The following is a 17982-nucleotide window of genomic DNA, read 5'->3' as shown; positions in this document are numbered from 1 at the left end:
ACCGCCTGGTTTTATCATGGTCTCATAGCTATCCTCCCGGGGCTATGATTGTCAGAGATGGCAACATCATGCAGCCCCCTTCCCCCAAATACATAAACTGTTCATCTCTTAAACTGAGAGATTATCGGTTTTGCTGTTTCCATGTGGTGAGTAAGTTTTAGCTTGCATTCAAATTGTTCTGTCACTGAGATCAAATATTCCTCTGTGTGGTACACAGCAGTAGCATGGCAAAGTAGCAAGCAAATATTTAAGCACTGATAGAATGAGTGTTTAAGTAGAATCCAGTGTTTGAAAATGGCTGGCTTGCTTTTTCTGATTCTTGAGTGAATCTTAGTTTGCTTTTCTTAAATATAATTGAAACTATTTTAAATTCAAAAGTATATTTTTATTTCACTTTTAAAATACTATATACAGAGAATTTCTAAGTAGAATCTAACATAGTTGTTTTTAATTTCAATACCAGACATAGCTTTTTAGAACCAAATGAGTTAAGGAATTTACCAATGCCATGGATGGAAGCTGACCCTATAAGTGATTCTTTTATTTGCCTGGGAATTAGACAGTTGAACCAGAGTTCGCTCTTGATGAAAACCCATTACTTTAAATTGTTAGTAGCAAATCATTTAGCCTCTTGGGAGGTGGTAATTTTCTAAATTAATGTGGATCTGTTGCATTGTGCCCACTCTGTATTTTTGGAAATGTTCTTAATTTGTGGCACTTTTCCCTTAGGCATCTTGGAGATATAATTTAGGATAGCTATTCATTTTGTTGTGAGTAGTTTTCTTGAATTCCTGTCTTCTGTGTTTTTGTTTTTGTTTTCAGTTGCCTTTAGTATTTTATTTAAAGCGAAGAAGGCTAGGGGAAGTAGGTGCTTCTAAAAATCTATTTTTTGGCAATTCATGCAACTTTTTGGATAAGAAAGACTTAAGGAGTGTCTACTTTTCCCTGTATCAGATGGGAAAAAGAAGGAAAAGACCAAGAGGAAAAGTCTTATGTTGATAAGACTGTCTACACTTTCTGTACATCCTCAAATCTCTCTCTCTCTCTTTTTTTTTTATTCATGAGAGACACAGAGACAGAGAGAGAGGCAGAGACACAGGTAGAGGAAGAAGCAGGCTCCATGTAGGGAGCCCGATGTGGGATTCAGTCCTGGGACTCCAGGATCACGCCCTGCGCCGAAGGCAGGCGCTAAACCACTGAGCCACCCAGGGATCCCCAAATATCTCTACCTTAACGGATACATCTAATAAAATAAACAACCTTGGAAATCTCTAATGATGGCTTGGTTGTGAATTTCTCATCAGGTCTATCTGAGCAATAGAAATGTCCACTTTCAAATCTAGCATTGTCAATAGAACAGTGATGGAAATATTCTGTATCCACTGATATGATGACTACTAGCCACATGTAGCTGGGAGCACTTGAAATATGGCTACTATAACTGAGAAACTGATTTTTAAATTTTAATTGATTTTTAGTTAAAGAGCCACACATGGCTAGTGGTTACCTTCTTAGACAACACAGTTCTAGTCTGTAGAGTTGTGACCTTCTGAGTTTTTCTTACTTGCTTCCTAGTGCCAGATATGGTCAGGTCAGAAAATGAATGTTGTTAAAAGAAGGGCCTGTTGGAGCAGACGGCCTTTTCTCCTTAAGGGAGCATAGTAGCCTGGCTTTATAGACAATTTCAGTTATCCTTTTCAACCTAAATGTTATTGCTGCTCTGATTATTATACTTCTTGCCAGTTGCTAATATCATCTTTTCCAATGTATAATGGAGTTTTACTTTCTAAATTATGTCCAAAGTATCATAGCAAGATGACATAAGATTATCTTCTATTTGTTTTTATTAAGGTAAACAATCAGGATCTTTTTTTTTTCTGCCTATTCTGTGGTCTAATCCACCACTTGTGTCCTAACCTGGTTTTCGTGCTTAGTATCTATATTCTGTCATTACCAGGAAGAAAGAAGTTTGCTATCTAAATTCAATAAGGTAAACGCTCCTATCCAGGATTACCCTGGGTTAATGACAAGCTGCATTTTTCCAAGTACTCTACTATTGGGTAACCATCATCATGGACTCAATAGGAATGTACAGATGGATCACTGTCTGGATTCCCAATGGTGGCTTCAAAATTACCCTGGGGTGAGACAAAGTTCAGTTAGCTGGTAGACTAGCTCAGTTCTTGAAGGAGTAATTTCTCTCCCTTATAATCAGGAGGGATGTAAATGTTTTACATGCCTTGCTATTATTAACATATAACATTTAGATTGTAATTGAGCTTAAGGTGGGCTACTGCTTTTGCTCATATACCTCTAGAACCCAAGCCTCAGTGTAATGCTGACCTGAGGACTGGTGCCAGAGAGCTTATTAAGATATTGCAGTGACCACATGCCCTTGCTTAGGTTTCATGGCAAACCTACCTTATGGTGAATTTTGTTGAGCACAGTGTCAATAAATAAAAAGACCTTTTCTCCCTAAACCAACACTTGTTAAATGCGCATTCTGTACAGATTACTTTGCTGGGGCTTTGTGGAGGTGTGGTGCAAAGGTAATTGACAGAATCTCTGCTCCCAGAGGTGTTTACCTGTAGTGGAGGAGGACCACTATGTATCAATAATCCAAGAATATAAACTGAAATTGGGGGAAGGGCTGAGAGTGTAATGAAACTATCTATAGCTATGTCCATGCCCTTCTCTAGACCGGAAACTTCTCAAGGGCCAAGACTACTCCCCTGTAGAGAAATTGCAGACAGAGTGCATGGAATGTTATTGAATGGAGATAAATTTGATACTTAAAAATAATTTGCATAGGTTCTGAAAGTCTTACTAACATAAGAATTCTAAGAAATGTTGATGGGGGATGCCTGGTTGGCTCAGTGGTTGAGCATCTGCCTGGAATCTAGTCCTACATCGGGCTCCGTGCCTGGAGGCTGCTTCTCCCTCTGCCTATGTCTCTGCCTCTCTCTCTGTGTCTCTCATGAATAAATAAATTTTTAAAACCTTTAAAAAAAAGAGAGAGAGAAATGTTGATCCTATTAGATTTGCCCTTCCAAGGTAACTGTTTTGATGCTTGGCTATATCTGATAGGTAAATGCAATGTGGTAGAGAGTAATAGGATTAACCTAAGAGTATATCAGGGAATCCTACTATTTTGTTTTCCATCATACTATTCATCATTTTCTTTGGTGGAAAGATGAAGGCATATGTTTACAAGATAGTATTAACTCAGTACTTTGTTAATATCAAGGTTAATGCCTTCTGCCCATTTTGTTAGCAAACTGCAGATTAGATTCTAAAGAAATAAAATTTCTTCTTGAAATCAGGACACAGCAGTTCTGAGGAAACCGTGCTCTCCTTCTCCCCTTACTCCTCTCCCTGCCTTTTTTGTTAAAATGTGTTTTTATGAACACTCAGCATCTTCTTTTCTTTTGGCTTATCCTCTCTAAAGGTAGAATTTCTGCCAGTTAAGGTTTCTGAAAGAAATATGATCTGCCATTTGCCATTTATATTCTTCTTGGATTGGTGATGATTTAGCAATTGTAATGTCCTCTTTGTAAGTCATGAATCATTCTTTTCCCCCCAAAAAAGGAGTGTTATGTCAAAAAGTGTGAATGCCATTCTGGAATCCTTTTCTCATATTTTCTATTTCTTTTTCTTTTTTCTTTAAAGATTTTATCCATTTATTCATGAGAGACACACACACACAGAGAGAGAGAGAGAGAGAGAGAGGCAGAGACACAGGCAGAGGAAGAAGCAGGTTCCATGCAGGGAGCCTGATGTGGACCTGGATCCCGGGACTCCAGGATCACACCCTGGGCTGAAGGCAGGCGCTAAACTGCTGAGCCACCCGGGGATTCCGTCTGTTTCTTTTCTTGTTCTGTAAGATTTGGACTGTTGTCTGTTCCCAGTGTCTTTATTTGTGCAATTTCAAGACTAGGCAAAAGCTTTCAAGTAGTAGAATTTTACAGCTAGTGAGGCAAAAGTATAGTTCAGATGAGCAGAAATATCAAAGAACCCTATTATAAGAGGAAATCGTAAAATCAGATTGATTGGCATAAATTTTATTGGAAGAGACCTGAAAGGTGATGTTTTATTCAAAGCACTAATATAAAAATAACAATAGGAGATGTCAGGAACAAGGACCACAACATCTGATGTATGGCTTACACTCCTTGGATTCTCTGTGAATACCTATTGAGTGAGTAGACTGATCTCTCAGGCATTCTGTGTTACAGTAGAAATTAACCATAGGTATCACTATACAAGAGGAACACGATTTAACCTTTATATAACCAAATTTTTTTTTTGTATGGTGAGGTACTATGTGTATTGGAATTTGCTTGCTGTGTGGAACTAAAAGGTTTAAAAAATTACGTGTGTATTTCAAGAGCTATAATCAGTGGAGCCCAAATAGCTGACTGCTCTAACCATAGGAACCAAACACACGTATTTGGTGAAAATCTGCCAGCTGACAAATCGTACACATTATTTATTAAAAGTTGAATTGAGTATCCTTTTCTACTAATATTAGCATATCTCAAGGGGCAACTTTAATTGTTGGGGAAAGGAGAGAAAATGAGTGGGAGATATCAGAGAGGGTAACAGAACATGAGGGACTCCTAACTCTGGGAAATGAACAAAGGGTAGTGGAAGGGGAGGTGGGCGGGGGGTTGGGGTGACTGGGTGATGGGCTCTGAGGGGGGCACTTGACGGGATGAGCACTGGTTGTTATACTATATGTTGGCAAATCGAACTCCAATAAAAAAATACATAATAAAATAAAAATAAATTCAATTTGTTGTTACTCAAAAATTATCAGGTCATTTGCAGGTACCTTAACTATGTTTTGAGCAGAAACTAATACCTTCACATCAACAAAGGAAATTTTGAGAGAGTTCACTGAGCATTTAGAAAAGCCCGTATATGTTGGGCCTTATATGTATTAAGTTTATGTTCTAGATTTGCCAACTTTAAAAGGCACATCATTCCTCGTTACACCTCAGATCTAGATACAGAGACCCAAAGTGTACCACAAATGGCCATAAGACGTCGTGTTTGAAGTGTTTACCAGGGCATCGATGAATATTTTTGCTGACTATCAAATGCAAGTTCCATTTTCTTAGGCTTTCTGTCCAGTGATGTTTGTTAGAGAATTTTAATAGATTCTGTCCAGATTCCAGAGAATTTACCATTCTGGGTCCAGTGTGGAGGGTGAAATGACAATGGAGCTTAGGATATAGACCAAAGAAAATTATGTTCACGGTCTCAAAGTAGTAGCAAGATATTCTGGGGATTGGGTGGAACCAGTCATCCTAAAACCATCATTGGGAACAACATTATGGGGGCTGGTGTAGCGCCTCCTCATAGGGCCACTTACAAGGTCAGGCATCAAGTGCATTTGTTGAGGGATGAGTTGGAATCCGGGTGGAGGTTAGAATCTCTGTGGACCCCTTTTGAAACCTTTCCTAAACAATCTAGCATAAAATCTAAGTACAAATGCAAAATCAAGATGATAGCTATTGCCTCTGAGGCCCTTGGGAAAACTATAGATATTCAGAACCAGCCACTATCAGGTCAATCAGTTTATTTGGTGAGAAAACTTTAACTAGGTAGACTATTAGCGGCTCTGCACAAGTTTGTGAAGGTTATTAGAAAATTAGAATAACTGTGGGGTGAAAGACTGTGATGTCATAGAAAAATTGCTATATGTGGAAATAGGCAAGTTACAGTTCTTTTTTAGTTAACATTTTAAAAAATATTTATTCCTGAGAGAGAGAGAGGCAGAGACACAGGCAGAGGGAGAAGCAGGCCCCATGCAGGGAGCCCCACGTGGGACTCGATCCCGGGTCTCCAGGATCAGGCCCTGGGCTGAAGGCGGCACTAAACCACTGAGCCCTTTTTCTTTTTTTTTTGTTTTTTTTTTTTTTTTCAGTAAACTTTTTTTTTAAATGCATGTTACAGTTCTTAACAGGTTTCTAAGCTTCAGGCTCTGAGCTGTAAAATGAAATTAATCATACCATGCTCACAGGAGGAGGTGAGGATTTGAGATATTATAAGCATTTAGCACACTCTGAAAAATATTTGGTGCTCATTAAATGATATTTATAAAAAGTGGGACATTTGACTACAAATGACAAATTTTCTAATAACTTCTAACATACTCTTTGTCTGTTCCAGTACATGTCTATTATAGAAATTTTCCGTAGTCTAATCTCCTCCTGCCTTTTACCTTAACTAGCTTGTGAATGAAAATTTCCAAGAGGCCTGCCGCTTTTCTGAGAGCTTTTTTGTCTCTTGCCTGCAATAGGTATATGTGCCTGGATCCTTGTCCTGTGTTTATTCATGCAGATCAGATGTACTAGATGTCAGGTAGATTACTCATTGCTATACCCTGTAATTGTCTCTTGTGAAGTGAAGGAAATAAATTACCATTATGTCAAATCACCTCACTTGTTATTTCAAATGTGATTAAGGGAGTGTACCTTTTATTCCTTGAGATTAATGGAAAACTTCTGGTCTGCCTTAATCAGGGAACAATAGCCATGATCCTCTGCCATCTTGAAAACCAACCAAAAGGAATTTGTTTCTCCTTAAAATTCCTACTTTTGTAGTTTTTGTTTTGATTTTTTTTTTTTTCTAACATTCGCATGCAAATGTGTGTGAGAATTGCTTGATGGAAATGTCCTCAGCTTGTGGGCAGGTTTCTGCCAGGGGTTTAGGTGATAGGCACTTGCATTTGGAGCCACTAGCTTTATGGGGCCATTTTTCTTCTCATGCTATTTTCAGCACCAAGATTTCTTGTTCTAAATTTGGTGAGTTTCTGTTTCATGTGTCAATACTTTTATTTCTCTGCAGTCATCTTGTTTCTTTCACAAGCCAGTTAGCAGTAAGTGCTGAGAACATTTGGCACAAGCACCATCTTCAGTGTTAGGTGTTGCTATGATTGAACATAATATGCTGGTGGATCTTTGTATCCTGAGGTTGAGCTCTTCCCTTTACCTGATGTATACTGTAGATGGTTCTCCCTCTGCTTTGCTATACCTGGTTACCTTCTACTTCTCCTTTAGTTTAAATATCCTTTCCTTGAGAGTGTCCCCAGATCAGGCTGGGTCCCATGGTCTTGGCTCTTCTAGGATCATGTACTAATCCTTTGTCGCTCTAACCAAATTTAGATTGTGTTTGCTGAGTAGTATTAAAAATCTCTCCAACTCTACTAAATTCTAAAAGGGCAGTGAAGGTGACTATTACATTCATACTGTGTCCCTAGCACCTAATACAGGGCCCCGTGTGTAGTTGAGGCTCCCTAAATGTTTATTACACAACGACTGATTGTCACACTGACAGTGTGATGACACACTGACACCATCAGAGAAAATCAGAAGCATAGTGGGCGAGGCTATCTGTCCAAGCCTTGGAACATTCCAAGGTCCAAGACTACGTTCTGAATCCAGCAAAGGCCTCGAGATACCGGATCAGTCATCAACCCTGCCTAGTGATATAGGACAGTGACTTTTGTATCAAAGACCTTTGCCTACTAGCCCTCATGCAGAGAGGACTTGAGTTTTCTGTTAGGACCTTATAGCTGGGAGACTATGCAGATTCTACAGTCACTGACTTGGACCAAATTCCAGTGCCAGAGCATTCTAGAGGCAACTTTTACCATCACCTTTCCTTGAACTACTGGAGCTCATTATTAAATGTCCGTTTTGAATTTGTGGTCTGCACTCATTACAGCCATGTTTTTGAAGTATGACAAGTGTTTACCTCCTTTTGAACAATGGAAATTCACGATCATGTCTATAAAGTAGAAGTCCTAAGTCGGGGCAATTACATAAGAAACGAATCCTCAGTGACTTAAACTCTCAGCTCTTTGACAGGTAGCGTCTCCCACTGTCACCTGCTCCTCTATGGGTCTGGAAAGAGCTGCTGCAAACAACAGTCCAGTGTGTTCCTGGACCCCCACCCATCCCAGTGTACCTCATTAAGCCACACTGAGAATTTTCCTTTTATGTCTCTCTTTTATTTTTTTTATTTTTTTTTTTATGTCTCTCTTTTATAATACCATCTCTGCATCACCCTTTTTCCCTCTCCCCCTCCAAGGCCCAGAAAAACAGGTTCTTTGTAGGTGGACGGTTCCTGGTACAGACCTTTCAGTCCGTAATATGTAAAGATGCAAAGTAGCAACTGCAGTGTCAGGATTCCAAACCTCAGCACTCTGGGTTTTTACCCTGGGCTTACTTTGGGATGCACAATATCTTTTGGTGAGTCTCTTAGCTTCCCATCTTCTGTGATACTGCAGTGGTAAGTCCTTTCCCTAGCCCTTACATGGGGTTTGTTATCCTCTAGCTTCACCCTTACCCATCCAGCAGTTCAGAGCCGTATTATATTAACATTAGCAAGAGTTCTGAATGGAACTCCAAACTAACTGCTTGGGTCAACACTTCTAATCATCAGTCAGCTTGATATTTTCTCACAATCTAAGTGACTTCAAATTCTTCTCCACTGCCACAAGCTGCAGTGACTATCACATTTACTCTTACGCTATGTGACCTTCACTACTACTCTGTTTAGGTAGGGCACATCTGTGCTGGGACTTATTGGCACTCCACCTACAATACCATGAACTCAGAAATCACCCACAAACTTCAGATTCAGCAAACACTGATATTTTGTGCCTGCCCCATACCAGACAACATACTAGGTCTCACCAGCTACGTGAGCTCAACCTCCTGCCCGCACCATGAACCCTTCATCCACTGCATGACCTCTAGGTTCCTGAACCTCTGTTCATTCTCACAGTTATTAGTACCCTTCTGATTCACTTGTCCTCTTTTCAAGCCTGGAACTCATGAGTAACCATTTCAACAGTGCACTTGGATCGCAGCCTGGACCTTCTTTGCAGGCTCAGAGTATCCCCACATAGCCTCTTCTTTCTTCTTTAGGGCCACTGGATATTAATGCACATGTGCTTGGGTCTGTTCCACTTTCTTGTTCTCTCCCCATCAGATGCACCCTTCTGCTGATGGCCAGTTGTTTTAGTCAAATCACATTGTAGCCAGTATTTACCCTGTGTCTCATCCACTCTACCTCACTCTTAACATCTAACTTTTCTGCCACTTTGCTGTGAACCTGAGGATGTATTAAATTAGCTTCTGGGTCCTAATCTACTGTCTTAAATAAAGGAAGAAAGTAAGTAGAAAGACACATTAAGCATGTGTTATTCTGATTAAAACTCTACAATGCAAGAGAAGAATGAGGAGCTTCTGTTTTCATTTGATGTGATTTTTGAAGAAGGAAGAAGGTAATGGACTAACTAAAAGGACTATTGGCCGCCGATACTGGATGTAACTGGATCATTATAGTTATAGGACCAGTGACATGATTTTTTTGTGAAACGTTGTAGATAAAAGCAAATTGAATGCTCCAGGCCCCATCTGAGAATTTCTTGTAGATCATTACTACTACCAATGCTTCATGAGGGGGTTAATATAATCATTGATATGTATTACTCCAGGAGAACAAGGTTAAAGAATGAGTCCATACTACTTCAGGTGATGTATTAAAAAGCAAAACTTCAAGACTTTTGGTGTATCTTGAATTCCTTTCTTCTGACACTACTGTCACAGTCATTAGAATGGAGGCCTCCTTCGTCATTCCCAGTGTCCTAGATTTGATTCCCTTGCCCCAAGATTGTTGACTCTAGGTAACAGCAGTTTTTTTTTATTTTGCTAAATGTGTCACTATTTATGCTGTCCTCTAGCCTATTTTATCTTAAAACATTACTGCAACATTTTAGTGTGAAAGTTAAACAAAGGGAAAAAAAAGGAAAAGAAAGAAAATTGTCCTGGTTTGTGATTGGTGGCTCATCCTGTATGAGCCTGTAGCACTTAGCACGATCTGCTGATCTGCTTCCTTCCTTGTGGCCCTGAGATACAGAGTTCATTCTTCTAAGATGTTGATTGAAAGAGAGCAAGCATCCCTGAATGAAGCCTCAGCAAGCACACTGTATCATACATTGCTTGGGACAATGAGGGTGGTGGGAGTGTGTTGGTACCAAAATTCAGAATACTTGATCTCTAAATTAACAGACTGAGAAAAATATATTTCCTTTTCCTAATGCTGATGAAGGTCTCCTCAGAATCATAGTGATGCTTCAGGACTTCTAATGACATGACTGGTCTTTGACAGTGTAGTCTCTGGTGGAGACCAAACTTGCCAGTAAAATCAACCAGGCAGATTTGCATGTCAGAGAAGTATCTCTAAAATTTAAAATTAGAAACTGTTATGTGAAGGTTAATATTGAATTGAGGTTGTTCCCATCTGCACAGAGTTGTGGTCTCCTGGAGACAATATGTGGGTTAATAACTTGGACTCTAGGAGTGGCAAGTTATGCCATGCTTCATGGCACAGTGCTTGATATTTCTGTGCCCGCTTGCCTCATCTACAAATCAGAGGTAATAGCAACATCTATCTTGTAGGGTTAAGGATTAGATGGGGTGTGATACATGAAAGTGTGCTTCTAACTGTCCCTGGCACTAATAAGCTAGCGTGTAAGTGGTACTGAATGTTATTTGGAAAGTTTTTGTAGGTCGATAGTGTCATTGTAGTAGTTCTAAGAACCCAGCATTGCTTTGATGCCTGAGTGGCTCAGTGATAGAGTCTGACTTTGGCTCAGGTTGTGATCCTGGGGTCCTGGGATCGAGTCCCACATTGTGCTCCTCACAGGGAGCCTGTTTCTCCCTCTGCCTATGTCTCTTCCTCTCTCTCTGTGCCTCTTATGAATAAAATCTTTTAAAAAAAGAGCCCAGCATTGCTGCTAAGACTTCTAAATTTTAGGAGACTAAAAACCAGTTGAAAGTTGCATTTGCTCTATGAGAATAAAATAATTAAAGATTATTTTTCTTCTACTTTTTTTTTCTTTTAAGATTTTGAGAGAGCATGTGAGAGAGAAAGAGAGCCAAGGGTGGGGAGCATGAGCAGGGAGGGGGTATAGGTGAGCAGCAGGCTCCCCACTGAGCAGGAAGCTGGACTCAGAGCTCTATCCTAGGACCACAGGATCATGACCTGAGCTTGAAGGCAGACACTTAGCCAACTGAGCCTTTCAGGTGCCCCTCCTTCTAACTTTTTTAACTTGAAAATAATCTCAGATGCCTAGTGATCGTATCACTATAGCAGATATTTCTAATGAACTTGTTGTCCTAGACAATTACTCTCATTATAGTATTTCGAGCCACTTTTTCATTGGCCACACAAAAATAGAGACACTAACATATGTTTGAAATGTATCACTGTGTTCTTAAGTCAATATTCAGGAAGCTGCTACTTCATGGCCTGATAACCCAATTCCTTTTCACCTTGCACATTGTTGTAAGGCTGTAATATTTTCTCAGTCCACTATTTTTCATTCATTTTGGCCTTGAAAAGGCTATAATTTATAATATTTTGAAAGTTATTTTAAGAAAAATAAGCTTAGAAAACAGCTAACGTAATAAATACCTGTATGCCTGGGATCTGGACCAAAAATTTTGTACTAAAATATATAATATTTATGGGGAATATAAATAAAAAATATTATGGTTAATGTCATTTCCTATGTATCCTTCCATGGTCTTTTCTCCTTCATCCCTCCCCCCTCCCCCCACCTTTCCTCTTCCCAGAGAGATAGCATGTACTCTTCCTGTCAGTTTCTTCACGTTTACTGCATGGAAATATCTTTAATTTGTGTGTTTAAAATTCATATAAATTATGTCATATTAACATATAAATCTGCCAGTTTGTACTTTTCGCCTCAAGTTTTGAAATACCAATCCAAAGTACTCCTATAGTTGGTTTTCACTGCCGCATAGAATGTTATAATAGGACTTTAGCACAGTTTAATTCTCCTATGTGACTTTATCAGTTTACTTACTATTTTTCAATGGATGGACAGAGAAGTTGATTAGTTTTTTGTTTTGTCTTGTTGCTACTATAGACTGGGTGCAGCAATAACCATTTGCACACCTCTTCTTGGACATATATGCAAGTTTCTCTGGTATATTCCTAGAAGTGGGGTGTGCATTCTCACATGCCAAATTGCTTTTCCAAAATCATTTTATCAGCATAGTCCCACCTACAGTATATGAAAGTCCACACTTCCCCATATCCTCACTTAGATGGGATTTAGTAAGATGCTTTGATTTTTGCCAGTTGGATTGCTATGAAATGGCATTTGGTTTTAATTAGTGACATTGGACATTAGCTAATGTAGTGTTTTGTTTTGTTTTGTTTTGTTTTGTTAATAATGGGAACACCAGCATTGTTTGGGTGGTTTTTTCCCCCCTAGAGGAGGGCAGGAAAACTGCTGCATCAATAATCTGGTTTAAAGCTTATTGTTCTTGGCAGGTATACCAAGTCACTGGGGGAAGAAACAGATGGTACTACCACCATGCAGAATTGAAGGGAAGGCAATTATCCTCTCCATTGATATAGTAGCTGGGCATTAGAGCTGGGTTTCAGATTCCCCTTTTCAAATAGTGCATCTAGTTTCTGGTCCTGAGCCTTTTTTTTTCTCTAATTACTACTGCTTCTGGTCTTTCAGCATCATTACTATTAGGATACCAGAGAAAAAGCAAAGTATAAAAGTTAGATTGGTCTTCCTGACAAAACTAATTATACTAAGGTTTCTTTTAGGATGAAGAATGTAAGTGGCGGGGTGGGGGAGGTAGTGTTTGGGGAAGATTTCTGGGGAGAGCATGTGTTGAATACATTGCTTAAAATCAGATTTGGTAATTATTTGTGGCTTTCCATTATTCATGTAATCCTTGGGCCTGATTAGCATTTGTAAAGTATAAACTCTACAAATGCAAGGCATTAACATGAATAATTAAAAGGTAGGGACTTAGCTATATGTGACTGTGGATTTTCTCTTATTATTGTGGAAGCTATTTTAGTAACAAGAGGAAGCTTAGACTTGAAAACTGCTAGTCTGGAGACTTCGATTATGCTCTCAGCTCAGCCGCATGTCATGATATATTGTATGGTTGCCTTAGTTTCCTGGAAAAAGAAGGTTACTTTGCTAAGGGGGAAAAAAATCTGTATTCTATTGCTCTATGTCAGTTATAAGGGTACAGTCTGAATTTCTGGGAGGAGAGCTGTACATAGCATAATCATATCTTGTTCAAAATGATCTTGGTTATTGCTGTAACTCATTGATTCAGGACCCCCGGCCCGCATAAAGTATCTCTCCCCAAATTTTGGGCAGTTTCCCGGGGAATGTCTGATGTGCTCACTGAAACAAGGCCACCTGCATTGGTGCCACCTCTATCCGTAAAGCACCTTCCTTGTCTTGCAGTGCCGCACCACTTAAGCTGGATAGTTAATGTTTCCCAGAGTGGCGTTCTATAGGTCATTCCTTCTGCAGGATGTTAATAGGTATACCAACAAAGAGTGATTCTAATTCAGATCAGTTTAGGAAATCCATTTCTATACTATAGGACTTATAAGAGCATTTAATATGCTACTATGAATTACCAAGAAAGGAATTTAGTAGATTTATTTGACCACAGAATAATTCTGTACAGAGAACACCAGTTTAGGAAACTCTGCAGTGTTTGTGTGTTTGCATGCACGCAAAGCATCACTTAAGAAAGTCTCCATTTGCCACCATATGGTGCTAAAGCTGCAAGCTGGTCTGTTGTAAATGAATGATTTAGATTTTTAAAGAATAACTTCTGGTAGATTCTTTGACAAGCCCTGATGTATATGAATTTCTCTTCAACTCAAACTTGGATGCTTGCTACATAACAGAAGTCTATAAACCTAGTTTGGCTGCTGGTAAAAATTCACAAAAAAGGCATCTCAACCTTTTTGGGTTCTTGCTGTGGAAGTGGGAGGCAGATACAACCTCAGTAAATGCCAGACTCTGGTCCATGAAGCCATGGCTGCCTCTGAATTCCCTCTGAAGGGTCTTTCTTTATTCTGCAGTCTCAGGCAGAGACAATGACCCTCCCTTCATTCTGATGTTCCAATGAGTAAAGAAGAGAAGACTCGTGATAGGAACTTAGCTGCTGTTTCCTCTAGATCCTTATCTGAGAGCTGCATGTGAGCAAGTCATGATAGATCTGTTTATTTTCTGAACTCTGGAAACCTAAGTACAATGAAAGTTAAGTCATGCTATGACTTAACTGTGGTTTGATCATTCTATAACTTGTTTGACATGTATATAATAAAAGGCATTTGGGAAGAGAATTTGGATAAATAACTGGGATAAAATAAGTGATATTTAAGATTAAATAGAAAGGAAGATCTGAAAATATTTCCATTTCCAGCTTTGTAGTATTGGGTTAGTAATAAAAATGAGAACCACAGCTATGAATGGAGCCATTTACCATGTGAGAGGCCCTGCAGAGCACTTTTCAGTGTGTTCTTAATTCTCAATTACATGTTACACAAATAGAATACTGAAGTTCTGGGGTGAAGTGACTAGCTGAAAATAACACAGCTAGTTAGTGTGGCCCAGCATTCAGACCCATCTACCAGGCTCCAGGTCATCTGCTCACTCTACTTGCTGTGATAGAATAGGGGAAGTTCAAGGAAACTGAGACTTGGAGGGTTTGGTTGACAGTCCCTGTTCTCCTTCTGGCACCAAATTCATGTGACTTAAAGGAAATGTCAGATACAGTAAACTATTTCGACATGCAAAAGGGGACACCTGGGTGGCTCAGCAGTTGAGCATCAGCCTTCCCCTCAGGGCTGATCCCAGAATCCTGGGATCGAGTCCCCCATCGGGCTCCCTGCAGGGAGCCTGCTTCTCCCTCTGCCTATGTCTGCCTCTCTCTGTGTCTCTCATGAATAAATAAAATCTTTACAAAAATGCAAAAGAATAAAGAAAAAAATTAGTTTATCAGGTCTACTTTGAAAATTTCCTTTACTCAGTATAAAAGTAGCGTGTAATGATTTTTAACAAGTTTGTAAAATATAAAATCTATATATTAAAAAGACACTAAAAATCAGGGAACCCGGCTGGGTCAGTCGGAAGAGCATGTGACTCTTGATCTTGGGGTTTTGACTTTGAGCCCCTGTTGGGTGTACAGATAAAAAGAGAGACCAAAAATCACAATAATCATTCTGAGAAAAATCACTGTATCTCAAAGTATATTTAGATGTATTTTTTCCCAAGTCTTCTGTGCATCTTATCAGTGGTTTGAAAAGTAGATGTTCCACTTTAAAATCCATCAGTGATTATGCTACATAAGATTTTTTTCCCCCAAAATACTATTAAGTTTATGTTAATAGATAGTACTGGAAATTGTTTCTCTTGTAGAGTATAAAAGAAATGAGCTATGTTCTCCTGAAAAGAAAAATTTAGGGAAATGTTTACGATTGGAGTAATTGCTAATAAATCAGCAGATTTTGGAACACCTGCTTTTTAAGAATATTAAAATCAGAAGTTTGCTTTTTGCCATTCAAATCCCTCTGAGAGCTAGCTAGAAGTGCTACTTTAGTAGTATAACTACGTGCACACTTTGCTGCTTCACCATTCCCATTCTTAAGGAAAGGTAAGATCGCTAACATTACTGTAAAACCTGGAAAGAATTTAACCAGAGTGAGTTCCAAAGTGATTCAAGATCAGTGAAAGGACTTTTACTAAACTTGGTGCAACTCTAGGCAATAGCTAGACAGATCCTCCTTCTGTGTGCAAATGCACTTAAATGTTAGGATTAACTGAAAAGTCAAATATTAACAGTGTATTGCATAAAGAAGGAATTGAGAAGAAAAATTCCACTCAAGGAAACAATGTAGAGATTGTGAGCAATAGAATTCCTGGACTGGGATACCAATACCTGTGGAATTTGGAACTTTTATCAAAATAAGTTTTTAATAATAATTGCCAATATTTTTTGAGCACTTGCCATATGTCAGGTAGAGGTAACTATTAAAATCCTCTTCATAGATGACAAACTTGAGACTCAGGTTAAATAACTTGATCAGGATCACACAGTTAAGAAGTCAAGTCTGAATTTGAATTTAGGCCTATGACTGTAGAGTCTACACTCTTAAGCATTACTCTTGGTATTTTACATTAGTCATATTATATAGGTATTTGGTTTTTTTTTTCCCCCTTCCCTTTGGGTCATTTTCATTATGTTTCTTTCAGCTGTATCTCATGCACTTCCTTCTCCTAAACTCTAGGCAAGATCCTGGTCAGAATTCTTTGGGTAAGTTACCCACTTACGTGGTTGGTGTATGCTTCGAGACTTGCAATTTGGCTGTAGGCTACAATAAAAAAAAAAAAAAAAAACAAATGAGCCTGTCTTTGAAGGATTCTATAATCTTTAAATGTCTTGCCTTATCTTTTGAGCTTCAATTTTAACCACTTGCTAGACCTGTAGGACCTGAAAATGGTTCTGTAGGAGTGAATCTGTACTTTTCTACCACTCCTGTTTCTCTGCAGAGCAAAACAAAATCAATAACCCCAAAAGTAGACATCTTACGTTCAGTGCACAAAATGATCTCAAGATTATCGTCCCCTTTACTACTAATAACAAAGTGGGTCAGGTCTTTCATACAGTTGTTTTTCACCTGAATAGAAGAGCAGGTTCTTTTTCTTGCCCCACAAACTGTAGGAACCCATAAGGGTGGGAGTGGCCTCTGCTGCCATGATCTTGCTCTCACACCATTTTTCACTGGGTGAATTTGAATGGCAGCCCACTGATGGTGGGTTTCAGACCTTTTTTGTTTTTTTAAAAATTATTTATTCGTGAGAGATACAGGCAGAGGGAGAAGCAGGCTCCCTGCAGGGAGCCCCATGTGGGAATCGGGCCTAGGATCTGGGGATCACAATGTGAGTCAAAGGCAGAAAGGCAGAAGCTCAATCACTAAGCCACCCAGGCATTCCTCAGAGCTTTTTTTTTTTTTTTTTTTTTTTTTTTATGATAGTCACAGAGAGAGAGAGAGAGGCAGAGACATAGGCAGAGGGAGAAGCAGAGGGAGAAGCAGGCTCCATGCAACGGGAGCCTGATGTGGGATTCGATTCCGGGTCTCCAGGATCGCGCCCTGGGCCAAAGGCAGGCACCAAACCGCTGCGCCACCCAGGGATCCCTCCTCAGAGCTTTTTGATAACGGTTAGTCTGTTTGCTAAATCAAGGAAACCTGTGGCTGGTCTGGAGTTCTAAGAAGTATATTTCAGTGATGCATCAGAGGTTGGCCGACTACAGACTACAGCCTGCAGGTGGATCTGACTCTGGGCTGTTTCTGTACCAAGAGTTAAGAATGACTATCTATCTATTTGTGGTAAAATATACATCACATACAATTTGGAGTTTTAACCATCCACTGTACAATTCAGTGGCATTGAGCATATTCAGATTTTTACGTCTTAAACTGTTGTAAAAAACAAAACGCAAAGAACATGTGACCTACTTCTGTGGTTTGAAAGCCTAAATATTTCCTGCTTGACCTTTTATAGAAAATGTTTGCCCTCCGCCTCAGTCTTTCTGTCTGGAAAGGTAAATGTAAGGATTGAGAATGTCAGCTGTACAGTTGGAGAACCCTGAATCCACTTCTGGCTCTTGCTACACTTATTGGATGTATAACTAGAGGCAGGTCATATGACTCTGGGCCTTGCTTTTCTCAAGCCCTGCAAAGTAGTTATTAATTAGAATACTTAGTAAGTGAGGGGGATCGTGGAAATGACATGTCCAGAGGAGATTCATGGGCCCTCTTTCTTCTTGGAGCCTGAAAGCTGCTGGCCATCTTACTGCCAGCTGTAGGAAAGGCCAGTGTCAGGTGTCAGTGTGAGGTGACTAGAACTTAAAAAAAAAAAAAAAAAAAAAGGCGGAGAAATGGAACTACTATCCTAATGACTTCATTTTCAGGTCAGATTGATGCCCTTCCTATTTTGGGGGCCTGCCTCTTAAGTAAATCCACCTAAGTTGAGTTTGCTCAAGCTTACAGCTGGAAGTGTTATGTATTCATTTACTGTGGCTGTCATGAAGAAACACC

General features: G+C 39.4%; 1 protein-coding gene across 7 annotated transcripts in view; it reads left to right on the top strand.

Moving 5' to 3' along the window:
- MAP7 (microtubule associated protein 7) overlaps positions 1-17982 on the top strand; it is a 172993-nt gene that overhangs the window by 26743 nt on the left and 128268 nt on the right. The window lies entirely within an intron of this gene.

The sequence above is a fragment of the Canis lupus genome, chromosome 1 (genome assembly GCF_011100685.1).
Source record: "Canis lupus familiaris isolate Mischka breed German Shepherd chromosome 1, alternate assembly UU_Cfam_GSD_1.0, whole genome shotgun sequence".
Classification (NCBI taxonomy): Eukaryota; Metazoa; Chordata; class Mammalia; order Carnivora; family Canidae; genus Canis; species Canis lupus.
Note: the sequence above shows the minus strand (reverse complement) of the source record. Positions and strands in the feature narration are given on the sequence as shown.